Source organism: Strongylocentrotus purpuratus, unplaced genomic scaffold (genome assembly GCF_000002235.5).
Source record: "Strongylocentrotus purpuratus isolate Spur 01 unplaced genomic scaffold, Spur_5.0 spur5_scaffold_2, whole genome shotgun sequence".
In the NCBI taxonomy this organism is placed as follows: Eukaryota; Metazoa; Echinodermata; class Echinoidea; order Camarodonta; family Strongylocentrotidae; genus Strongylocentrotus; species Strongylocentrotus purpuratus.
Window position 1 is genome coordinate 28,504,238 of NW_022145605.1, and position 24,498 is coordinate 28,528,735.

The window sequence follows — 24,498 nt, forward strand, 5'->3', positions numbered from 1 at the left end:
ATTTACTTTTCTTTACATTGGTTTTGTAGGAGATAGCGCGAACGCAGATCTCCGCTACCATAAATAATACGCCCGAGTTCCCCACGTTTGGGGGAATCGCAAGGTTCAGCAAGCCGGAGTGCAATGGCAAGCCTCGCCCTGGGGGTGCATCCTTCTTGATCAATGCGACCCCTGCGCCAGGTAAGTATGCTTCGAAAGAATCGGTCGCAGTTCTTGATCAAATCCCTTGGATGACATAAAACGGTTAAACATCCAGTCCTACAGCAAGAAATCACATGCAGAATCTCATCTATGCCCCACTTTGGAGGTGTGACTGCAGTTTCTTGGCACTATGAAAGTGTTCCTACAGATGGCCGGCATTTTTTTTGCCATCCCTCTTGAAAAATCACAATTTGGGAAGAAATATTTACACTCTTTCAAAATAAGGTCGCAGCATATAACTGAGTAAACGGTATTGTTGATGGAGTGCATATTCATGAATCTAACAATGCAGATACTTGGACGTCACGGATTTAAATAACAACAGCGTCATACGAAAATCAGCAAAAGGATTGTATTCTTTGGTCGGGCAGCCAGTAAAATACCCCGAGGAGCCGGAACCGGATTCTGCAAAGGCAGATGTGTTCACAACCTCTTTCGAAACATATTGTTTTATCATTTATAAGTCATGAAAACAAGACCCATTACAGATGCACGAGGGGATGCCTGTGAATGTGTCATTAAGTGCGTTAATAAAGTCTGTGACCGAAATTGTCCTTTTTGCCATTAACTCAATGAAATTTGCAGAGTTTATTTCACATTTGTTTGATACCATTTCACATTCTTACACAGCAGGATAAATTTCAAAACCAGTCGAAGAGCTACCCTCAGCAATAGACGTCTCGAAAACAAAGGGTTTCAATTTAATTTTTTGTTTACCCCAATAGATGAAAATGACAATTGGAATGGTGAAGGAGGTCTATTCAAATAGGCAATAGTCTTAGTTCTCGAACTCGATCTTTAATTTGTTGACAATGGGACATCTCGAGCTTGGAGAGATAGATATGTTGCACAAATCAAAGTTTGGATTTGGGTGTGAATGGGAGGCGTAGAACTTACAAAGGAAAACTTATTTACTTTTCTTTACATTCGTTTTGTAGGAGATAGCGCGAACGCAGATCTCCGCTACCATAAATAATACGCCCGAGTTCCCCACGTTTGGGGGAATCGCAAGGTTCAGCAAGCCGGAGTGCAATGGCAAGCCTCGCCCTGGGGGTGCATCCTTCTTGATCAATGCGACCCCTGCGCCAGGTAAGTATGCTTCGAAAGAATCGGTGGCAGTTCTTGATCAAATCCCTTGGATGACATAAAACGGTTAAACATCCAGTCCTACAGCAAGAAATCACATGCAGAATCTCATCTATGCCCCACTTTGGAGGTGTGACTGCAGTTTCTTGGCACTATGAAAGTGTTCCTACAGATGGCCGGCATTTTCTTTGCCATCCCTCTTGAAAAATCACAATTTGGGAAGAAATATTTACACTCTTTCAAAATAAGGCCGCAGCTTATAACTGAGTAAACGGTATTGTTGATGGGGTGCATATTCATGAATCTAACAATGCAGATACTTGGACGTCACGGATTTAAATAACAACAGCGTCATACTAAAATCAGCAAAAGGATTGTATTCTTTGGTCGGGCAGTCAGTAAAATACCCCGAGGAGCCGGAACCGGATTCTGCAAATGCAGATGTGTTCACAACCTCTTTCGAAACATATTGTTTTATCATTTATAAGTCATGAAATCAAGACCCATTACAGATACACAAGAGGCTCCCTGCTAATATGTCATTAAGTGCGTTAATAAAGTCTGTGACCGAAATTGTCCTTTTTGCCATTAACTCAATGAAATTTGCAGAGTTTATTTCACATTTGTTGATACCATTTCACATTCTTACACAGCAGGATAAATTTCAAAACCAGTCGAAGAAGCTACCCTCAGCAATAGACGTCTCGAAAACAAAGGGTTTCAATTTAATTTTTTGTTTACCCCAATAGATGAAAATGACAATTGGAATGGTGAAGGAGGTCTATTCAAATAGGCAATAGTCTTAGTTCTCGAACTCGATCTTTAATTTGTTGACTATGGGACATCTCGAGCTTGGAGAGATACATATGTTGCACAAATCAAAGTTTGGATTTGGGTGTGAATGGGAGGCGTAGAACTTACAAAGGAAAACTTATTTACTTTTCTTTACATTCGTTTTGTAGGAGATAGCGCGAACGCAGATCTCCGCTACCATAAATAATACGCCCGAGTTCCCCACGTTTGGGGGAATCGCAAGGTTCAGCAAGCCGGAGTGCAATGGCAAGCCTCGCCCTGGGGGTGCATCCTTCTTGATCAATGCGACCCCTGCGCCAGGTAAGTATGCTTCGAAAGAATCGGTGGCAGTTCTTGATCAAATCCCTTGGATGACATAAAACGGTTAAACATCCAGTCCTACAGCAAGAAATCACATGCAGAATCTCATCTATGCCCCACTTTGGAGGTGTGACTGCAGTTTCTTGGCACTATGAAAGTGTTCCTACAGATGGCCGGCATTTTCTTTGCCATCCCTCTTGAAAAATCACAATTTGGGAAGAAATATTTACACTCTTTCAAAATAAGGCCGCAGCTTATAACTGAGTAAACGGTATTGTTGATGGGGTGCATATTCATGAATCTAACAATGCAGATACTTGGACGTCACGGATTTAAATAACAACAGCGTCATACTAAAATCAGCAAAAGGATTGTATTCTTTGGTCGGGCAGCCAGTAAAATACCCCGAGGAGCCGGAACCGGATTCTGCAAATGCAGATGTGTTCACAACCTCTTTCGAAACATATTGTTTTATCATTTATAAGTCATGAAATCAAGACCCATTACAGATACACAAGAGGCTCCCTGCTAATATGTCATTAAGTGCGTTAATAAAGTCTGTGACCGAAATTGTCCTTTTTGCCATTAACTCAATGAAATTTGCAGAGTTTATTTCACATTTGTTGATACCATTTCACATTCTTACACAGCAGGATAAATTTCAAAACCAGTCGAAGAAGCTACCCTCAGCAATAGACGTCTCGAAAACAAAGGGTTTCAATTTAATTTTTTGTTTACCCCAATAGATGAAAATGACAATTGGAATGGTGAAGGAGGTCTATTCCAATAGGCAATAGTCTTAGTTTTCGAACTCGATCTTTAATTTGTTGACAATGGGACATCTCGAGCTTGGAGAGATAGATATGTTGCACAAATCAAAGTTTGGATTTGGGTGTGAATGGGAGGCGTAGAACTTACAAAGGAAAACTTATTTACTTTTCTTTACATTGGTTTTGTAGGAGATAGCGCGAACGCAGATCTCCGCTACCATAAATAATACGCCCGAGTTCCCCACGTTTGGGGGAATCGCAATGTTCAGCAAGCCGGAGTGCAATGGCAAGCCTCGCCCTGGGGGTGCATCCTTCTTGATCAATGCGACCCCTGCGCCAGGTAAGTATGCTTCGAAAGAATCGGTCGCAGTTCTTGATCAAATCCCTTGGATGACATAAAACGGTTAAACATCCAGTCCTACAGCAAGAAATCACATGCAGAATCTCATCTATGCCCCACTTTGGAGGTGTGACTGCAGTTTTTTGGCACTATGAAAGTGTTCCTACAGATGGCCGGCATTTTCTTTGCCATCCCTCTTGAAAAATCACAATTTGGGAAGAAATATTTACACTCTTTCAAAATAAGGCCGCAGCATATATCATTTATAAGTCATGAAAACAAGACCCATAACAGATGCACAAGAGGCTCCTTGCGAATATGTCATTAAGTGTGTTAATAAAGTCTGTGACCGAAATTGTCTTTTTTGCCATTAACTCAAAGAAATTTGCAGAGTTTATTTCACATTTGTTGATACCATTTCACATTCTCACACAGCAGGTCAAATTTCAAAACCAGTCGACAGGAGCATGTTGTTATTGCTGTTAACAGAATAACTACAGTAGTTCCTTAAAAACTACTCAATGATGAAATTCTACATGTGATTTCTTGCTGTAGGATTGGATGTTTAACCATTGTATGTCACAGTGAGCATTTGATTAAGTACTGCAGACAATTCTTTTGAAGCATACTTACCTGGTGCAGGGGTCGCATTGATCAAGAAGGATGCACCCCCAGGGCGAGGCTTGCCATTGCACTCCGGCTTGCTGGACCTTGCGATTCCCTCAAACGTGGGAAATCGGGCGTATTATTCACTGTAACAGAGATCTGCGTTCGCGCTATTTCCTACAATTTCGAATTCGAAGAGAGCGTTGTTGTTCTTCTCATTCATCTCGTGATATCCTACGACGATTCCTATATTACAGTCCAAATGCATTGATTTCAGCTCCTTGGAAACGGAAGTATGTTAATTTCCTCAAGTATTCTTCTTTGTTTGCCATTTCTAAAGTAATCAAACTGCTTCCGTCCACACACGTTCACTTTCCATGTCGTTCTCTCTAACCTCTCTTTTCTCAATATATCTCACTTTCTGTATCTCCTCTCTCTTGTCCTTGAAGCATTGTTATTCATCAAACTTATTTCCTTAAAATTACTTTCATCATTTCTGTTATTATTGTTGCCTTATTGACGGTTTAATTCTCCACATTCTCCGTGGCATTGTCAGCTGGATCCTGAAGATTACTTCTCCATTCAAACATCAACCAATCATGCATTTCCACATTGTATTATGGATTCATAGGATCGCATATGAAACGAGTTGGTTAACAATCTTTAAAAGCATCAAGTTACGTTTAGCAAGGGAAATCAAATACACCGTTGGTGTATTGTACCATATCACTTTCATAGTATGTTTACATCCTACCCTTTTCACAGGGATATTGACACAGAATCTAGTAATATGATATCCTCCACAGTTTCCTATACACGTGGCATAACATGATCATTTTAAAGGCGCTCTTACACGACATGGTTTCTCCTTATTATTGCGCCATGGGAAACTGTACTTTACAAGCGTGGCATTTTTAGTCAAAGGTCAATATTCTTGAAAGCCGCCTAATTTCTGTTTCACACGAGGTGTCAGGACGACTGCGTTATTACCTGCGATAATAGGGACTTTTAGATTTACACGACGAGAACGTCGACCGCCACATGTGACATCCTTTTAAGGTAATGTGACGTCCTTTTAAAGGTACTATGTCCTATTTGCAGGCCAAAAAAATGAAAAAGTTAAATTCCAACTGCATTTGAAAGATAATACTTATTTAGAACTTCCCTAAAAAAGGTGGGGCTTGAACATGTCTTCAAGTGGGAAAATAATGACTATTAATGGTCAAATCGACTTTAGGGCTATAGAGCCCAAAAGTAATAGTCTTGATTTTCAGAAAATTGTACCGAATGGTCATACGTTTTATGCTGCGCAAAGATTCAATCAGTTTAATCTTGGCCATCACAAGAAGTGGGTTATTGATGTAGACAAATGCTCATGTACCCTTTACAACTCTTTTCATGTATGTTATTACCAAAGAAGAAAAAAAGCCAGTCAGTCACTCGATAGTGTCTGACAGTGAAGTCTAGCAAGTAAACGGGTTTCCTTGCATAATTTGAATATGAGGACACTGCTAACGTTTAAATTTCACAGATAGGACATACATGACATATTCATAATTCCTGCAAAGTTCTACAGAATTTGAGGTTGGCTGCAAAAGGGACATAGTACCTTTAAGGCACTGCCGGGCACGTCCCAGTGCCTTAACACAATGTCACACGCGGCAGTCCACGCTCTCGTCGTGTAAATCTAAAAGTCCCTAATCATGTCCACGACGGGAATCAGCACATAAACCATTATTCAAAGCACATTTTAGAAATATGTGAACGTTACAATGGCATTATCCGAACATGATATATTTGGAACATACATTAGGGTATTGAAATTGACCTTGACTTGATTTTTCGAAAGTGGTTTCGTTACTTTGTCTGAAAGTATGTCTCAAGATTCAGGCCATCATCACTCGGGAAAATGAAGACGTCTTCCTGGTATAAGCATACTTATAAAATGTTCGTGTTATATTGTAAAACAGCATCTGATGAACTAACGCTTTAACAAGTTCTGCTTCTAGTTAGTTCCTCTTTTCTCGTGCTTTTTCTAATATATTTGTCGTTTCATTGCATATTTTTGTTATATAATTATTCATTGTATTATGTTTTGTATGAGAAATAAAATCGTTTGAATCATTGAATCATCATAAACAAATCTTAGAAAAATGTATTACCGGATGGCCGTTTTTAATCAAGGTAGTATTTATCAATGTTTGGTCACATGCCCGTCTCATCTTGGTTATAAACAATTTTATATTTTCACCAATAACTCTTAAACAGTGGACTATTCCCTATGTACATGTATCTATATACATTTTTTTAAAAATTATTACAGTCAGTATGATTGATCACAATTCCTCTTCGATCAAATTACGATAATAACAATAATAATTATAAGAATTTCTATAGCGCTGTCTATCTAGAAATTCTATTCCGAGGAGCATTAATTATTACCTCGGCTTTAGCCTAGCTACCATTACAGCGCTCTAGCATTTCAAGGAATTAATTCCTGCCGCGTACCCATTTACCTCACCTGGGTCGAGTGTGGTAAATGAAAATTAATGCCTTGCCAAAGGACATTAGTGCCTTTGAATTTCAAGTCAAGTGCTTAAACCACTCGACTACGACACTTCTACAATCGCATCCGAGGTCCTCAGCATTCTAGAACAAAAATAAAGGTGTAAAACTTTAAAAATCTTTAGAGACCTTCTAGTACTACTTTCACACCTGTGGATATCTATAAAGCTGGCCACCTGTTTACAATAGACCATACCTTTAATACCAACATAGGAGTTGCAACACTATACGGGCTTTGAATGGAAAACGAGAAATAGGGGGCGGGGGAGGGGGGGGGGGAGTGCTGAGGTATCCACTTGATTCGCCAATTAATACGTTATATCGGAAAGACACAGAAAAATGCACACATTTCTAAAAGAAAGAAGTTTATTACGTGAGTTATGCATTGACAAAAAAGGACTAGACCAAGTGAAGAAAAAGAAATTGGCAACACACATACAAGTAGGTTTCTTGGACGCACATATTCGTTACAGTCTTAAAGTTGATATTCATTGATTTTAAAAACTAAATTTCTTTTCATTATTGCAAAGTTGAAACTTTGATTCGACAAGGTTATCAAAATTCAATGCTTGGAAACATTCGAAGTAATGATTATTAGAAATTACAAAACGCTTAAATACAGCCCCGGCATAGCACCGGAAGAGCTCTCCGAACGCTGCTGAGATGTGTGAGATCACAGTATGGACCTGACTTGCACAAGCAGACGATGCCCCATGACATCTCACACATTTTCAGTGCCTGTGTTTTCATCTTTTCTTGAGTTCTTTCTCTTACTTCACTACCGTCAGGCTAAATGTATAATCTATTGCCTCACTCTTAACCCCGCGCATGGTTTTATTTTGATGACAAATGCAGCGATACAAAAATAAAGGAATATGTCGCTTGTAAACAAAATAAGACGCCATTGTATATTCAGCTGCACACACCGGGGTATGTTCGGCGTTTCAAGAGGGAAAAAATGCTTCCTTAATATTATTCCAGGGGGTTTTCAATTTGAAAGTCTGGTTTCTTTGATTGTTAATTAACCCCTATCCTGTGTATTTACAAGCAAAAGATTTTAGTTACCAGAATCGGGTCATATCCCCTTTTGAATGGTTTTACATGCCATTACATTTATATACACTAAACTCATTATAATTTGACAAATAATAGCTTTGCAATTATGTTCATTCTCTATGGGATGTCGTCTGCTTGGGCAGTGTTGGTCCATATAGTGACGTCATTAAAACATCGTTATTTTTCCGGCGAATCTCTGGTATATCCCAGCTGCTATGGAGGTGGTTGTATTTGTATTTTTTATAAATCACCCGATATGTCGTTGACCTATAACTTGTACGATGGCCATCTGTTAGATTACCAGTTTCTAGTCATACATTAGTTGATATATTTGTGATTTTCTTTGAATTTCACCTTTAACACTAATGTGTATTATCTTGCGGGGAAATTCATGTCAAAGTAGATCCACGGAATAACTACGTACTCCTCTATACATAAATAGTTGATTGAGCTTTGAAAACATCATGTTAGAAATATTCATGATGAATTAAACATGTCTCCGTGGAACGCTCTGGAAACATAACCCGAATGTCTTATAATGTGACATGTGATAAATGTCCATGTTCTTGGGGATTCGATATATCAAAGTTTTATTTTTACGGAAAAATGTTCAGCTCCTATTTCATTTTAATATTAAATGTCTTTTCTTTTTATCGCTGTCTACTTCTTTTTTTAATTTTTTATTGAGAAGTCTTTCTAAATGCCAATGAACTTAAATGTCATATACAAGGCACATTCTCTTTAAGGGCGAACTTAAAAATGAAGCAAATATGTAAAAAAAAAAAAAAAAAAAAATGCTCCTAGCTATCACGTCTGTCTGTTTTCTTCTCCCCTCTCATCGTGTCTGGCTCTCTGCCTCTGTCTCTGACTCTACCCCTCTCACCATTTCTTCCCCTCCCTCTTCCTATATCTTTGTATCTCCCTAACTATGTCTCTACATATTTTTCTCCTTCTCGAACTCTCCCCATCATTAATAAAAAAACAAAAAACGCACACACACACAACACGCACATGCACACACGCACACACACCCTATCCTCCCTCATTTAGCCCCTCTCTCTCTCTACTTTTATCCTTATTCACTAAATATTCCATCAACGTCCATCTAATCGTTGCATACAATCATAATTATGGCCATTCCTCGACATATTTTCTATGTCTGTCCCCGTTTCGCATGGCAGGACCCCCAAATAATCGAAGGCATACCAAAACAACTCGTTCCAGGCATCATTCAGCGGACCTAAATTACGGGAGTGATCCAAGCTCGCTTATGACAAGAGAAACAGAGCTCCTGAAAAGAGGAGGCTACAGAACGAGAGACAATAATTAAAGGTTTTAAGGGAGGAAGGCAAAGGCATCCAACCTGTCCTCAGCAGGCAGCCATCATTTGATGCGATGCAAAAATAATTACCGCAATCCATGGGCTTCGGTTCGGAGTACGCTGGAAACTTAATGGAAATAAATACTCGGTGTGCGCATCGGGGAATTAGTTATAATTGTAGCCGAGGATTTCACCGAGCAGGTAGGTCTGGGGGTAAGTGGGACCGGCGACCGAGTTCTTTACATGCCGAGAATTCGAGATGTCAAGTGGAGGAATCTTACGGAGAATTAAGTCTTCTACTGCCAGAGAATTTTGGTACGTAGTTCCTAGTAGTTTATCAATATGGAATCCAAAAGGGCAGCATTCTTGAAAGCGGATTAACTTAATCTCCGAAACTGGACTTAACTTCTACACGATCACAAAAACTTTCGAAAAATAAAGTCAAGGGGAATTCGGATACTCTCATGTATGTCCCACAGTAAACAATGTAATGTTCGCATATTCCACTAGGTAATAGACAAGGCTGTTGAAATAGCGTAAGCTTGATGTTAAAGTCCTTGCGAGCGTTTTCTTGTAGCCTATGGATTCATGAAAATGGAAGTATTGATATCTATTATTTCGTATACTTATTGTAGTCATTCCATTTTACATCAAACACATGACTGATATAAACATAGCTGTGAAATGAAATGAGAAATCAATTTCATGTCACACATTAATTTGTTCATTTGATAGCAGAATCGGTTTTGTTTGATTCGCAAAGGATAAAGAGGTATTAATGTGTACTAATGTTGAAATGTATAACATGGGTTTTATTGCATTCATAGAACTTATACGCGTAGGTAGGTGCATAATATTGATATCATGTATCAACATTTTGAGCGTACTTACGTGTATACCTGACTTAAAATAAAAATACTGACCTCAAGATACTAATGTCTATTCATACAGATGTCAGTTAAAATATTAATTTTATGTGTGGCTCATACTCATTTAAGCCAACAGCGCAGAACTGTTGAAACAAAATAAGAATAAACGTTCAAATTCCCCTAAACTGGTAAACAACAGAACACTTATGTTGAAAATTTAACATTTTAGGGTTCGACTCTCACATCGTTTCCCCTGATCGGTGCACAATTGTCACGACTTGGGGTGAACTCCTCTTGCCCTCGTGTAAATCTGTACCCTATCGTAAAAGAAGTAACCCTTAGGAGACAAATTTGGAGCTTTATTTCTTAGTGTCTATAGAAACCAGGGGGAGATTGATAGATAAATCATAGAGAGAGGAGTCTGAGCGATCACGAAACGGGCGGGAAGTGAGAGAGAGAGAGAGAGAGAGAGAGAGGGGGGGGGGGGGGGGGGAGGGAGGGAAAGATGTGACATGAAGTTTTTTTAAAATAAGTAAAAGAAGAAGATACAACTAACCCCAACCGTTCGGCGTGATTTATATTTTATCCTTATGTTAAGACCGGCCACCCGCGTGATGAGAGTGCCCCCGACTTGAGAAAATGGCGTGAATAATCCTCCCAAAATGAGAATTCATTAATTTAACGGTGTGTTTATTGAAAGGAAGGAACATAGCAACAAACTTAACGCTTCAACAGTCCTCAGTAATAAAGTGGAACAAACATGATACATGAACGGGATAATCCTACAATGTTTATTTCGCCACGCGGGATCAATCTAAACATTCATGCATCACACGCAAGAACGTAACTTTTTGGCCCACTCTCACTTTGTCTTTGAACCGTAAATTCCATGGGATTGAGAAATACAGACTTAATTGCTTGTTCTTAATCTAGCAGTTTCAATATATTTTGATGTTGCTTAAAGAAAACAAAATAACGAACGTGTGGGTGTGCGCGTGTGCGAGTGACTGAGATAGACGGGGGTGCCGAGGGTGGGGGGCTGGTAAAAAGAGTAAATATGAGGGAGACAGAAAAAGAGATATACTTTCAGAGAGAGAGAGAGAGAGAGAGAGAGAGTGTGTGTGTGTGTGTGTGTGTGTTTGCGTGCGTGTGTGTATGTGTGTGCAGGAAAGAGAACATAATACAGAGTCAGAAGATAATTAATGTAACTTAAGCTTTACATATAAAGAAATAAAAAGGCAAATCAATATTTTAAGTAACTTACGTATTTTATGCTATATGCATCAAAGAGCATTATCAACTGATATGTTTCACATCATTCTATAAAGACCTGACTTGATTGTTTGTAAAAATGTGATTAAGAATGATCAATAAAACATAAAAATAAAAAAAAAAGTAAAAAAAAAAGACCTGACTTGATTTGCGGGCTAATAAAATAATTGGCGAATTAAAATGATTCTCATCATGTATATCACTTTAATTAAAGATAATTTTATCAAAAGATCATTATCAGTTTATAATGACATGTACACAATGACGATATGAAATAAGAAAGACACTTACGAGCACAATCAATTTTTACAATTATTTATTTGATTCAAAATCGAGAAATGATCAGAAGCGGAAAATACTAATTTTCTTAAACAATCCCGGTCAAGAATCTTCGTTGAAATGGACGTTTGTTTTTCAAGTTTGTACCATTATAACTTGATACTAAAAATCTATCTATAATCCCAATAATGTAATGCGATAAGATCTACTGTGAAGACAATGCTGCATTCGTTTTTCATTAACGCTACTTTACACTAAAGTTTTACAAATACAGACAGATGCATCGAGAAAACACATATTGTGGACAAACTGTTGCATAATTTGACAAAATTTTGAACCCAGGTATCAACTCACATAAAACAGAACATAGTCACGTGGCCTCTTTCTAAATGATAAATTTTACCTCTGTGTAAACGCACAAGAATGATCAACATGTTCATAATTATATCTTAACATCGTTTAACAGGTTCAAACTCAAATGGAAGAATCAACATATTTCCTGTACAAATGATATCTGATGTATGTCGAGCTGCCGCAGCAATACACCTCCGACTGAACAACAATGCATTAATTGATAAAAAACAAAACTTTGACAAAACTCATTACCTTCTTAAAGTGTTAACATGAATCACTTTCTTTAACTGTTGATATATCAATGCGTCATAATAATTACAATAAAAACCAATAGCCTGTAACGCTCTAAAATTCTTTACATGCGCAACAAAACAAAAAAAATTGACAAGATTATTGAAGTGAATCAAATGACGTTAATTCTTTATCGTCACTCCATTCGGGAAGATAACAAGACTACGAAAACTCTTTCAGGATCACGTAAAGCTTAAAGATAAAGTTGAGTCCTGGTCATTTGCAAATGAAACATTTTAGAAGCAAAGGGAGAAGCCCGATTATGCAGTAAATACAATTGATGTATACAGAGAGAATTTGGAATCATCAAGATGATAAGAAAATGACTGAGTCTTGCTGAAGGTCATATGTAATGCACACAACAAAATGTGTACATGGGACTATACACAAGTGTGGCATGAAAGTTTTGTAAAAACACTTAAGCTATTTTTCGTAATTTTGCCAATTGAGGGGGTTGGAAAAGCAATCATTTTGAGACAACTTTTCTTTCATAATATTCTACTCCTCCCCCCTTGAAAAAAAAAAAAAAAAAAGGTAAAGAAAGAAAAAATCAATAATTATTTCCAAGCCTACCGGAACTGAACTTTCTCTTCGACTCGAGTCAACCGGTCCTGAAAATATATCCCTACGTAAATACGGCTTTCATGTCACAAGACCTATATGCTCTATAGATTCACAGCTATATTTGGTTCCGTCATACATACCGCATGACGAGGGCGAATGGGTACCCACGGCCGGGAGTGGCGTTTGGAATACATTGACCCAGTAGTAAATTGATGAAGAAGTCGGTCTAACTACTGAGAACCTTGCCAGCTCACAGAGTTAGAAAGCATGGTATATTAATGACAAATGGTCTCAACGTACTGGTAATTACAGTGTCTCATACAATTTAAGCCAATTTGAGAATGAAAATTGAAAGATGGTTTTATTTGAGGTGGGAGCCCAAACAGATTTCGTAATATAATGCTTTATTTTAGGGATGAAAACTTATCATTAAATCTGTTATACAATTATTTATGACGATCTTTTGATATCAAACACCTAACGAATTATCTCCAAACCATGCTAGGTCAATACAGGATTTTTTACAGAGAGACTACAAGCAAAGAAAAGTTGAGAGCCAGGAGGGCGTTAACCGAACACAAAGGGATGGTAGATAACGCTTTTCGGTCCTCTTTTCAATGTTTTATTTTACCATTTGACCATATTGAAATGAATATATGATAAGTATTTCAACATTTCGTTTGCATAAGTCTTCAATTCATTTAGCAATACAGTGTGTACTCTCATAGTTGTACATTTTTTTAATCACCTACAGTATTTAATCAACTCAGAAAATCATTATGACACCGATATGACACTTCAAGAAACGTATTGATTAATCAAGATGTTAAAAATACATTCCTCAGACAAAAACATTTTCTGTGTGGGTTGCAACTGAATTAAAGACAAATTTTCAACCATTTGAAATGCATAGCATTGGAGCTGTCACACGGTGATCTTCGTAAGTTCATGTGATTAAGTTGCAGAAGCTTCAATGCAATAATAGAAATTAAATGAAATAATGTCGTTCACGTAAAAGGCTCGAAAAAAAAGTCATGTTCAAACTTTGTAATTTGTAATTCATACAAATCCTTAGCCGTGAATTCTTTTTTAAACTCTTGTAATTTTACTATTATTTTAACTTTTTATTCAAGACTTATACGTCAAAATTCGTTATATCTAATATTTGTATTTCGACGATGCATTAAAACGATTAAACAAACACTACTTTTATTATTTCAACCAATTCTCGACAAGAAATGTACCATCTGATCACATTTGCTAATTTCTAGTGAGGAAGGCAATGTAACTTAACTGTATTGCATATATTTTCTTATAGAATCGAGTCCGGAGCAAACGAAATAATATATAAATATTGAAAATACTAGTGATGTATGATGTGTCCCAAGTATAATGATCAATGACAACTTTCATGTATCATTCTCAATATCTATATCCCTAGCCGTCGTCCTCCATCATATTATTTCTATATCCTACAGCATTTACAGTCAGTTTTTAAACCGTATGCCGATTCCCTTTTTTCTTTTCGTTTATGATATGCCATACCTACCGAAATTTACGTGAATAGAAAATAACTATAGAAATGGCAGGTCTTAATATGATATTAAACAAAAATCACACAACAAAACCCATCATGACGCCCTGTAGTTGTGACAGTTTGAAAATGAAAGAAAACATTAAAACATCATTCATTTAGGGTTGGACTTTACATGCTTGTTTCGTGAATGAAGAAAAAACACCTTTTCTTGAAAATAATGTTTATTATTCTCCTTTACTAAATACACGTCATCTTTCAAAAATAGCAGCCGAGTGTATATCTCATAATGATTATTGGTACACCTTCCTTTGAAACATTATAAACAAATAAACACATTTTATTTTCTTCAACATATACTATCTAACTTTCTCTTTACACGTAAATAATCTGACATGATGTATATATATCGTTTCTTGGTTCAAATATACAAGAAAGACTATTGTAACAACTTGTTTCATCTCCGTATATGTATGTACACACTAGAACGTGGCGTATATGCTGGTATTATCTTCCCGTTCCGTCTGTTAATTTCATACAATATTTAGACGAACAAAAACAAGCGAAATATTGTATTATAAACGAATAAACAGATAAGTGAATGGAACCTTAACAATGTTAACTATCAATTAAAAAAAAAACGAACATGTCTTTTTTCTAGAAGACAACTATTTTATAGGCTAGTCTATAATTCAACATACAATATGATAATGTCTAGAAAATTCTGAGGTTGAATGTCTAGTATCATTAATTTTTTATTTTAATTTTCTTATTTATCGATAATACTAATACACATGTTTTTCTTCTAACACAATATGAATTCTAAGCAACACATATTAAAGTGCTTATTGCGATATGTTATTGATGTACATATATATACATTCCCCCGCTGAATTTTTTTCTTCTTCACCAGATAAAAGATTTCTTCATCTTGAGACATATCATCGAGTATAAAGGTCAATATGAAATCACCTGATATTTATCATAAGTATCACGTAACATTCAACCGCAGCCACTTGATGAGTAGATGAAAATTCACGTGATACTTACCGTGAACCAATCACAACGCTACACCGACTTTCTCTCTCTCCACAACAAACGTGTATCATGTTCAAGTAACGTGCTCTCCCTCCCCGTTTGTCCTATGGCATCGCTAGAAGGAGATGGCGTTGATTTGGAACAAGTTGTTCTAATCTTTAACTTTGAGTATTTACAAGCTACATAATATTGCAGGGTATTTTCAATCAGGTTCTGGTTCAAAATGAAGGCTTCGGTGACGCGGCAGCAGATAAATGCACATTGATCGCTATTTTGATTACCACGCTCAAGGAACAATTGATAGAGTTGACAAACGAATCATGCCACAAACAAAATGGCTGTCGCAAAATTTCTTCGATGGTAGCTCACTTACAACACAATAATTCAATAAAGGTAAAACATTATTACGCTGCTTGATAGGCAAATGTCATTTAGGATCCTGATTTAACAAACGATCAGTAAAATCAGCGAGATGATTCCAACCATTTGCAGTTTAATCTTCTCGCTTTTATCACGCTTCTCTTCTCAAAATCCATGTAATGAAACGCTTTCTGAAGACGAATGGAACAATAAATATACATACATGACAGGCAATAGTCCTTTGGTTATCTCTAGTTTTCTCTCAAATGTTTAATGTCATTTTGGTCACTTTGTTGTTTTAGTTTGATAGAAAATAGTTTTGAAGGCTTGATGCTTGGGCGTGTCATCACAAACTGGTGGGTTTCTTGGTTTCGTTGGTGGTAGGAAGGGTAATCTCATCGCGTAGGGAGTGGTTGCTACCCCCCATTCCTGGAGGTGTTTGGTGGTTGTTGTTAAGCTGTGTGATGGGGAGGGATGTAACAAGGGCTTGTTCGCACAATGCAGCTACCTCCTGTGGTGAGCGGATGGAAGGGATGGCATCAGGGAGAGATGGAGGGGGAGATGAGAGTAGAAGGGCGGGGAGGATAATAGAAGAAAAACGATCAGAAGACAAAGGGAGAGTGAGAGAGAGAGAGAGAGAGAGAGGATAGAGGGGAAATAGAGAATACAAAGATAAATTGTGTGTGTGTGTGTGTTTGTGTGAGTGAAAGAAAGAAAGAGAGAGAGAGAGGGAAAGACAGAGAGACATAGAGAGAGAGGGGGTGTAAGGGATGGAAGATAACATTAATATTGGGAAAGGAGATGCGGTAAGCGTGTTTGTGAGACAGAGATACATAAAGGGGAGGATGATAAAGATAAGAGGCAGAAAGAGTGGTTTTTGAAAGAGAGAAGGGGAGGGGCAAAATAAAAGAAATAGAAGGTAAAACAAAAAAGTGTTGAAATCCATGAAATGGAAAAGAGATTGAAAGAAGACAGAAAGATGGGGAGAGAGAGAAATTTGGGATGAGGGAAAAGGAGGAGAGGAGTAAGATTGAAGAAAAAAAAAGTATAATACTTTAAAATATTTCAAAAAGAAAAAGATAACAATCGCAATTCATGTATTATTTTATAAGCAATTTATTTATAGTTATGAATCACTTATTAAAAGGACGAATATATTTGTGTCTAAACCTACAGAACAAAATCGTCATTTTAACAACAAATTATAGTTTTGGATAATTGTATATTCATTGAAAATATATTTTTTAATGAAGTTTATTTCCCTTTCAGTATTCATCATAGGTGAATCAGGTCAAATCTGAAATTTGTTTCTCTTCCATAAAGAGGACCAATAAACATTGACAAAATAACATTTAACGATACATTGGATCTGTGGAGAGCTAGAACATGTAGAAGGGCGTTAGGGCGTTAACTCATTGTCAAAGTGTATGAGTTAACGCCCTTCTCGCTCTTAATAGATGGTTGCATACAAAGACAAGGAACGGAGACAGACTGCGTGTGTCTATGTTGAGCTATCATGGTGCACTTCTAAGAAATGGAAACATATTGTGTGATGTTAGAAAAGAAGCTAGATATTGGTGAAAGTGCAATAATCAAATTGGCTTAATTTATACGAGGGTTATACGAAAATTGCTCCTGCGACGTTTGCCTCCGGTCAATATCCTACACTACCCGAAATCTCAACTTCAACACTGGACACGACATTATAGAGTGGTGAAGTGTGACGTCATCGACAACATATTTTTCGAATTTCTCAATTTTAATTTCATTTACGAAAGAGAATCAAAAATTGTGTCCAAATGTTGAAAACCAATTGAATATGTTAAGTATGGGCTGAAATATGACCATCTGAATAATAAGATTTCCTATAGGAACACAGTATTATTATGCTCTGGTTCGTAATGAAGTTCAAATTGAGAAATTCTAAAAATAGATTGTTATGATGTCACAGCTTCGGTACTCTTTACCGAACCCTTACCCTAAACCTAACCTAAAACCCAATTTAAACCCTTTCCTTAATCTTATAGTTTAAATTAATAAATCCTGGAGTAATAGTCGCAAGAGCAAATGTCGAATCACCCTCAAGAGATAGTGGCAAAGCACACATAATGCATTTTAGTTTACAGGAAGCATGAGCAGAAGGAAGTATTTAGAGAACCATTTTAACTAATTCGTTTTCAAGAAATATCTAAACAAACTACCGGCTATATTTTTAACATAAATAAATACCACAGTATAGAGAAAGGAATGCATTTTTTTGTCTTTTGCGAGAGGCACAAAGCTTGCGACAAATTAATTTGCATAAGTATCAAAGGTACGCATAAACCAATATGAAATGAAAGATAATAAGTATTGAATCAAATCTTGAGTTCTGGTAACAGAATTAAATTTGGCTTAGTGTAATTCTCAATGATGGGTCATTTAGTGTGTGGGTTGTTTAAACCAACACATTATACGAACACTTATTATAAGTTTTAGGCCATGAGTAAAACATTATCTTGGAAACTGTTGACATTTATTAAATGGAACTAAAAAGTGATAGCAAATCAATTAAAGCGTCATCTTTTTCAGTTAAATTTATTATCAAATGTCCATTAAATACTTTCAAAAGTGGTACTTTTGAGGCTTTTCTTGTTTTGTTTTTCTACCTTAAAAAAGAAAAAAGAAAAAGAAAAATAAATTTAAAAAAATGAATGAATAAATAAATAATTTAACAAATATATCGATAAATAAAGGAACAAAATAGAAAAATGTAAACTGAAAGAACCAAATGCTTGAAGGTTTATAGCGCGCTTGAATTATAGCTGGGGAGAAATTGTCGTTTTCTTTCCGTCTCTCGTATCCATGGTAAAATGATATAAGCATTGATTGTGATATATGAAGAGTAAACCCTTGATTTTTATGACAGGAATAATGAGAAGGTTGTTTGGCGTATTACGTGGCTAGGTTATTGCCCCCCTGCCTTCTAGTTCATGGTATAAAGCAAATACAAGCTACTGTTTGCTTATATTTTCATTGACTGCACTCTATAAAATTGATCTCTTGTACTTTATTATCCGAAGCAAATGATAATGTAATTTGCACTTTGATTCGAATCATCTTGTTCACGACTGTAGATTAAAAAGGCATATAGTCCTTACAGAGTACAATACTAAAAGAGTAAATTGGAATCTGATGGAACTACTCTTTTGTCAAGCATACGTTGCCGGTAAAATATGAAAGGATAAATTGCAAACGGGGGGGGGGGGGGTGGGGTGAAAGATGCAACGCCCTCCTCTTATTACGCTAATGGTCCTTAAGCCCACCAGGTTAAAAGATAATCGATATTAAAGCCTATGTCTCTTCGACTTCAGTTTAATACTGTGCTGTCTTAACGTGTGAGCACCCTTTCACCAAAGTGTGCCGTCTATGCCTGGCATTGGTCCTGCTATCTTCTCGGGCAAGAATGTTAAATTGCCAATATTCCTCCAATAATTCATCCGAAATGAGTTCCCCGGGGGCAGACAGATAGGCATTCCCCGAATAATATCTTTCATCCAATTCTTCCCTCTGCTTTTCATGAACTCCAGATTTCCATCAAATACAAATTAGCCTAACAAGATTTAGATAAATCACCGTAAGCAGTGGTTTCGGATTCCAATCTTTATATCCAAAACGTTTCCATGGAAACAATACAGTGCATTTAGAGAAAAAGCGCATATAAATGTCATGTGACTCAAAAAAGGGAAATGTTTCCAGCAAGAGATTTCAGGGGATGTTTTCATGATTTTGGAGGATTGGAGTAAAGTATCATGGTATTTGACATTACTAAACAGTTATATACGTACTGGCAAACACATAGCAGTCATTTTCCTTCAAAGAAAAGGAACACATCTGTATACCCTAGTCCATTACGAATACAAGTAGAGATGGATTCTTTGATTCATTATAACACACTTTAATGAAGAAGTAAAACAGTGGAGAGTAAATGAAAACTTTCACCGTCGCTCTAATCAATAATCAAATATTGACCTTCCCCCTTTTGTATGAAACCGATACTTTACATCGGTACATTAATTGTTTCCATGCATGCGCTGAAGGTCGGCTCGTTAACAGCACACCGAAAACAATTAGCGTATACTCTCTACCAAATGGCGGTCATGACAATTTGGTGTCACGGCGGTGAAAACCGTCGCACTTTAACCGGTAATTTCTGATAACTGATTGCGTGTTTAGCCTATCAATTTATGAAATAGCATGCTCGATGACTCTTCATCGCCTGCGAGAGGAAATCGTTCTCTTTAACAAATTGGTCGCGTAGTTTACGAAGTGCCTTGGAAGTGATCATGCTGATTAAATTTATTCCATAGAATTAATGGGTTCCCAAGCGAGCCTGGTCAGATACTTTATAATAATATTCACAGTTAACACTTGTGCAAGTATATAAATTGCTGCTGGTCAAAAAAGATTGATAGTTTATGACGTTACTTAAATACATGAGTTGCATGATAAAATAGCAAGTATGAATAATTTGTTGAAAAGTAGGATGCCAGTTTTGCAGGTCAAATACAGTTGTTTTTTAATATAACAAATGGATATCTAGGTAAATATAGGACAGACTACAGAGCATGACATTCTTCTTTGAGATGTCACAAATAAATGATAATATATTAAAACATTTTTAGACATTTTAGATTGACAATAAAAGGGTTATATAAAACATTTGACCAACACAAGGATAAGGTTTAACAATCACTGACCACATAGCAAAACACAAAGATGGAGAAAGACAGATAACACATTCAGCATGTGAACAAAAAACAGGTGACGTACATTATTATAAAACGTCAGTTTATCCTTTCATTTTTTGTAAAGTAAGGAATTATTCCAGAACATGACATAATTTTTGTTGTCACATCGCCTCAGTAATATACATTACATGACACAGACGTAAGAACTACGCAGACATCAGGACAACAAGACCAACAATGACAACAATTTAGTAGCGGTGATTATAGCAATAGCTTTTGCGAGAAAGGGCGAGAAAGAAAGTTTGTTAGCCATGTAGAATATTAGAAATATTTTCAGACTTCAGATTTGTCATTTCATTGTAAGATTGGTTCCACTTTAGTTCAGATAAAGTCACATGCTTAACAATGAATTGTAAATGTTTTTTTTTTGGATGGGTCTTTATTGGATTAATAATAAAATAACAATACATATCAACGGGCCAAGTCAGGAAATATTTGTTGTTTTCAACAAACCTTCCACTTTTGGTAACAATTTTACGCAAGTAGATGTAAATGACTTTTCTGAAGTAATTTATATTCAAAATATGGACAAAGTCACTTTTTTCCCCTTTCCAATCTGACAATTTCCGTTATTGTACATGGCCGGGCATTATACAACACTTAGCAACCATAGTAGCAAAATGTGACAAGACAGCTACACTACTGATAACACTTGAGCATTAACATTTGATGAGCATTATAGGTGCATAGTTGCAGTGAAGAATCAGGCCTAGCTAAAGGAGTAAAATTAATAAATTATATTAGAACAGGTACATTGTGCGTTAAATCACGGTAGAAAGAAAAAAAAAATGAAATAATGTAATGCGCATGTGCAGAAGGTGTTTGGTAGAAAAGGTGCCAGTGTGAGTTTATCATACCTGTCAACTCAAACCCATGTAATGCGGGTCAATATGACCCTTTCATTTGTCGTTTTGAGATTCTTAACCGGTGAACCGGAAAGGTGAAATATCTGAGAAAAATTTAACGCATTCTATGATATCTCAGAGGCAGACGCGCATGAAAATAATCTCGATATATGAATTTAATCCCTTCGAGAAGAAGAGATGAAAGATGGATTATACATTTAGGGTTCGGGTGACAGGTACGATAGTGTGAAAATGAATAAATGCATAAGTATCTGTGCATGTGCAGTGTGATGTTCTAGTTAGGAAAATGCAACTTTTAGACGACTGTGCGTGAAATGAAATATAAAAAAAAATGCTTGGATGGAATGAAATGAGGAAAAAAGAATAAGTTTCTCTTCTACGAAGCCGGTGAATGTCCTACACCATTTATTCTACTACAACATCTTGACAAATGAGAGAGCAGTGAAGAGGCCTTCGCAACTGTGCAATGAAGAATGGTGAAGCAGATGATCCACAAGCCACTAAACATTTTTGCGGGTAGCAGGATTTCCCGCGTATTTATAAAATCATGTGTCGCCCGATGAGCTTTTTTTGTACCTACATTACGTTGAGAGATTCGAATGCCATTCCGATGGGGTGTGCGTGAGAACCAAGCTACCTGCTTGCCAATCGTGAGGTCGGTTGGGGACCTTTAACGTCCCCCGTCCGCTTGCAAGGTACAAGCTACGGTGGTGTGGAAAAAAAGGCGGCATGCAAAGCAGTGAAATAAAGACAAAAGTCGTCTAAAAATTCATTTCAGTTCATTCTTGGGATGATGACAAATATGAAAGGATGAAAGCAAAAATATTTACACTAATTTATGTCGTGATTGTGAGATGGTTTATGATGATTATTGCCGACTATTGTGAAGTGCGATGGAACGAGCCTGCTTGCTTTCATCCATGGAAGATGTTGAAGTGTTGGGTTTCGCATCTAGCACTAGTCCCACATGTGCAACACTGTGTTGTGTTTTTGATGTAATGACCGTGATTTTAGTCGTCCATCAAGAACAATAGTTCAACAAAGGCCTACATAAACACAAAGACAGTTGAATATAAGGAATTATATAGAAAGAGAAACAACCAACTAAAACAAACATTATCTCTTAATCAGAGAAAAAAGGTTAAGAATGAATATGAAAATAGATCCTGGGATCAAGACCCATAGTTTGAGTAGGAGACGCCGTCATAATTGTAGAGAGTGTAGAGCCTTCAAAAACGAAGTCATAAGTTATTTGGCTATGTATGAATATGTATATGGACAGTACGAGGATGAGATTAATACATTTTAGAGTTATGAGTATATATATATTCATAATTTATATATCATATAACATTATCTTATACAATTACAACATTATATGTGTTGATATAACGATGTTAAAACATTGCAAATCATTTTTTACTCATTCTCAGAAAACCAATTAAATAGAGAATTTATTGCGTGTTAAAACAACAGTACGATACCGATAACAAAATTAGTTCATATTATTTGCTCTGAAAGTATAAGCCTTCCATGATCAACCATTTATATATGTTGGTTTAGAAGCATAAGTAATTTCACTCTTATTATGGAACTCTGTCAGTATAGATTTAAACAAAGACATATAAAAATAAGGTATGACAACGAGAACCATGTTAATATTGAAATAGTTGCATTGAACATTTTAACAGATTATACGCTTTTTAAAATCTAAAAATCTTCTCTTAATATAGTAATCTAAGTAAAGTAATCCATCAACAGGTGTTGTCGTCTTTTTTTATCATACGATTCAATATTTATATCACGACGTCTATATGTTTTAGGCAATTACTGACAGAATAAAAACACACGGGATTTCAGTAGGTAGCGTAATGATAAGAGGCTGATTCATAGGCAGCCAACAAACAAATACTTTGGAATGTTACATGTTGGACTCACTAATATAAATTATGAAGTTCCTTCAGAAAACTAGCACTGGTGCTTTTTGCATTATTTGTCACATGCCTTCATGAGCGGAGTAGAAGATGCAATTATTCGAATTAACGGCATCACTATATAATTAGTCACGCATAATAGAAGGAAATTGGAAAGGAAAGAGAGTTTGGGAGGAAATTAGTCAAAGAGAGAAAAGAAACATAATAGAGAGACAGAGACAAAGAGAGAGAGAGAGAGAGAGAGAGAGGGAGGGAGAGAGAGAGAGAGATAGAAAGAGAGAGAGAAAGATGGAGAGAGAAAAATAGAGACAGACAGACAGAAAGATAGAGACAAAGACAGAGAGGGAATAGATAGATAGACAGAGAAACAAAGAGAGAGATGAAGAAGTTTATGCAATCTTACCTCATATGTCTTCTGCGGTCCATTCTCATTACTTGCTACGTTCTGAAATTTTGCTTCCTTGTAGTATTTCCTCTTCTTAAGAAGATATAGTACAACGACATCACACATGACAGTAGCCTGCAAACATAAAATAGAACAGGAGATTATGACTTCCTCAAAATAAAGTATAGTCACACATCATGTTTGCTTTCAAATAAAGGAAAAGTGAACCGCTTATTTTCTTCCTCTTATCCTATTAAAGCTGTGGATGATTTCTAATCAACTCTTCAACGTGAAATATTTTGCTCCTTTAAAACGACAAGCTTCGTAGACTTTCATGTCTTTATTAAATTTGATTAAAAAACAAGACAAATAGTTACACAAATGAAAACCTGAGAATCACATAAATAAACACTAAATGTAAATCAGAACGAGAAAAAAGACCAAATGAAGGAAGGCTGACATAAATGCATCTCTGTTTCAGGAGTTTATTATTTCACTATATTGAATAGTCTAGAATCAATGGACACCAATGTATTGCAGGATCATAAAAAACAATAATTGATATCAAAACATTGACTCCCATTGAAAGCACAGGTGCAAACACGCACGCATACATAATATTCACCCGCACGCACAGATACGCACCCCACACACCGATGAACTCACACTTCCATATAACACATCACAAATAAAAGCGTTTGAAAAAGAGTTAAAAGAACTCCATATTTTAACGCGGTAGTAAATAATAAATCTGATCTCAATTTCTAACCTACAGATGGCCTTTGATTAACTAAAATGCAACTAGAGACATGTAACAGTTATCCTTACTTTGGTCAGACGCCACCCTCAAAAAATAAATCCTGCATGCAAGCACATTATTTATCATAAAGCCAGTTCTGCTGTG

The 24,498-nt window shown here is 36.5% G+C and overlaps 1 long non-coding RNA gene and 5 other non-coding genes across 6 annotated transcripts; 1 reads left to right on the forward strand and 5 right to left on the reverse strand.

Moving 5' to 3' along the window:
* Nucleotides 1–26: 26 nt before the first annotated feature.
* On the reverse strand, nucleotides 27–188 carry LOC115917846. The gene has a single exon (XR_004065383.1). It is a non-coding gene; the product is annotated as a U1 spliceosomal RNA (small nuclear RNA).
* A 948-nt stretch (nucleotides 189–1,136) lies between these two features.
* LOC115917847 lies at nucleotides 1,137–1,298 on the reverse strand. The gene has a single exon (XR_004065384.1). It is a non-coding gene; the product is annotated as a U1 spliceosomal RNA (small nuclear RNA).
* A 948-nt stretch (nucleotides 1,299–2,246) lies between these two features.
* Nucleotides 2,247–2,408, reverse strand: LOC115917848. Its single transcript, XR_004065385.1, has one exon. It is a non-coding gene; the product is annotated as a U1 spliceosomal RNA (small nuclear RNA).
* Nucleotides 2,409–3,356: 948 nt separating this feature from the next.
* On the reverse strand, nucleotides 3,357–3,518 carry LOC115917855. Its single transcript, XR_004065392.1, has one exon. It is a non-coding gene; the product is annotated as a U1 spliceosomal RNA (small nuclear RNA).
* Nucleotides 3,519–4,135: 617 nt separating this feature from the next.
* LOC115917856 lies at nucleotides 4,136–4,296 on the forward strand. Its single transcript, XR_004065393.1, has one exon. It is a non-coding gene; the product is annotated as a U1 spliceosomal RNA (small nuclear RNA).
* A 7,202-nt stretch (nucleotides 4,297–11,498) lies between these two features.
* On the reverse strand, nucleotides 11,499–23,724 carry LOC115926798. Its single transcript, XR_004065266.1, has 3 exons — nucleotides 23,613–23,724; nucleotides 21,856–21,977; nucleotides 11,499–16,130 (listed from the first exon to the last, which is right to left on the reverse strand). It is a non-coding gene; the product is annotated as an uncharacterized LOC115926798 (long non-coding RNA).
* Nucleotides 23,725–24,498: the final 774 nt, after the last annotated feature.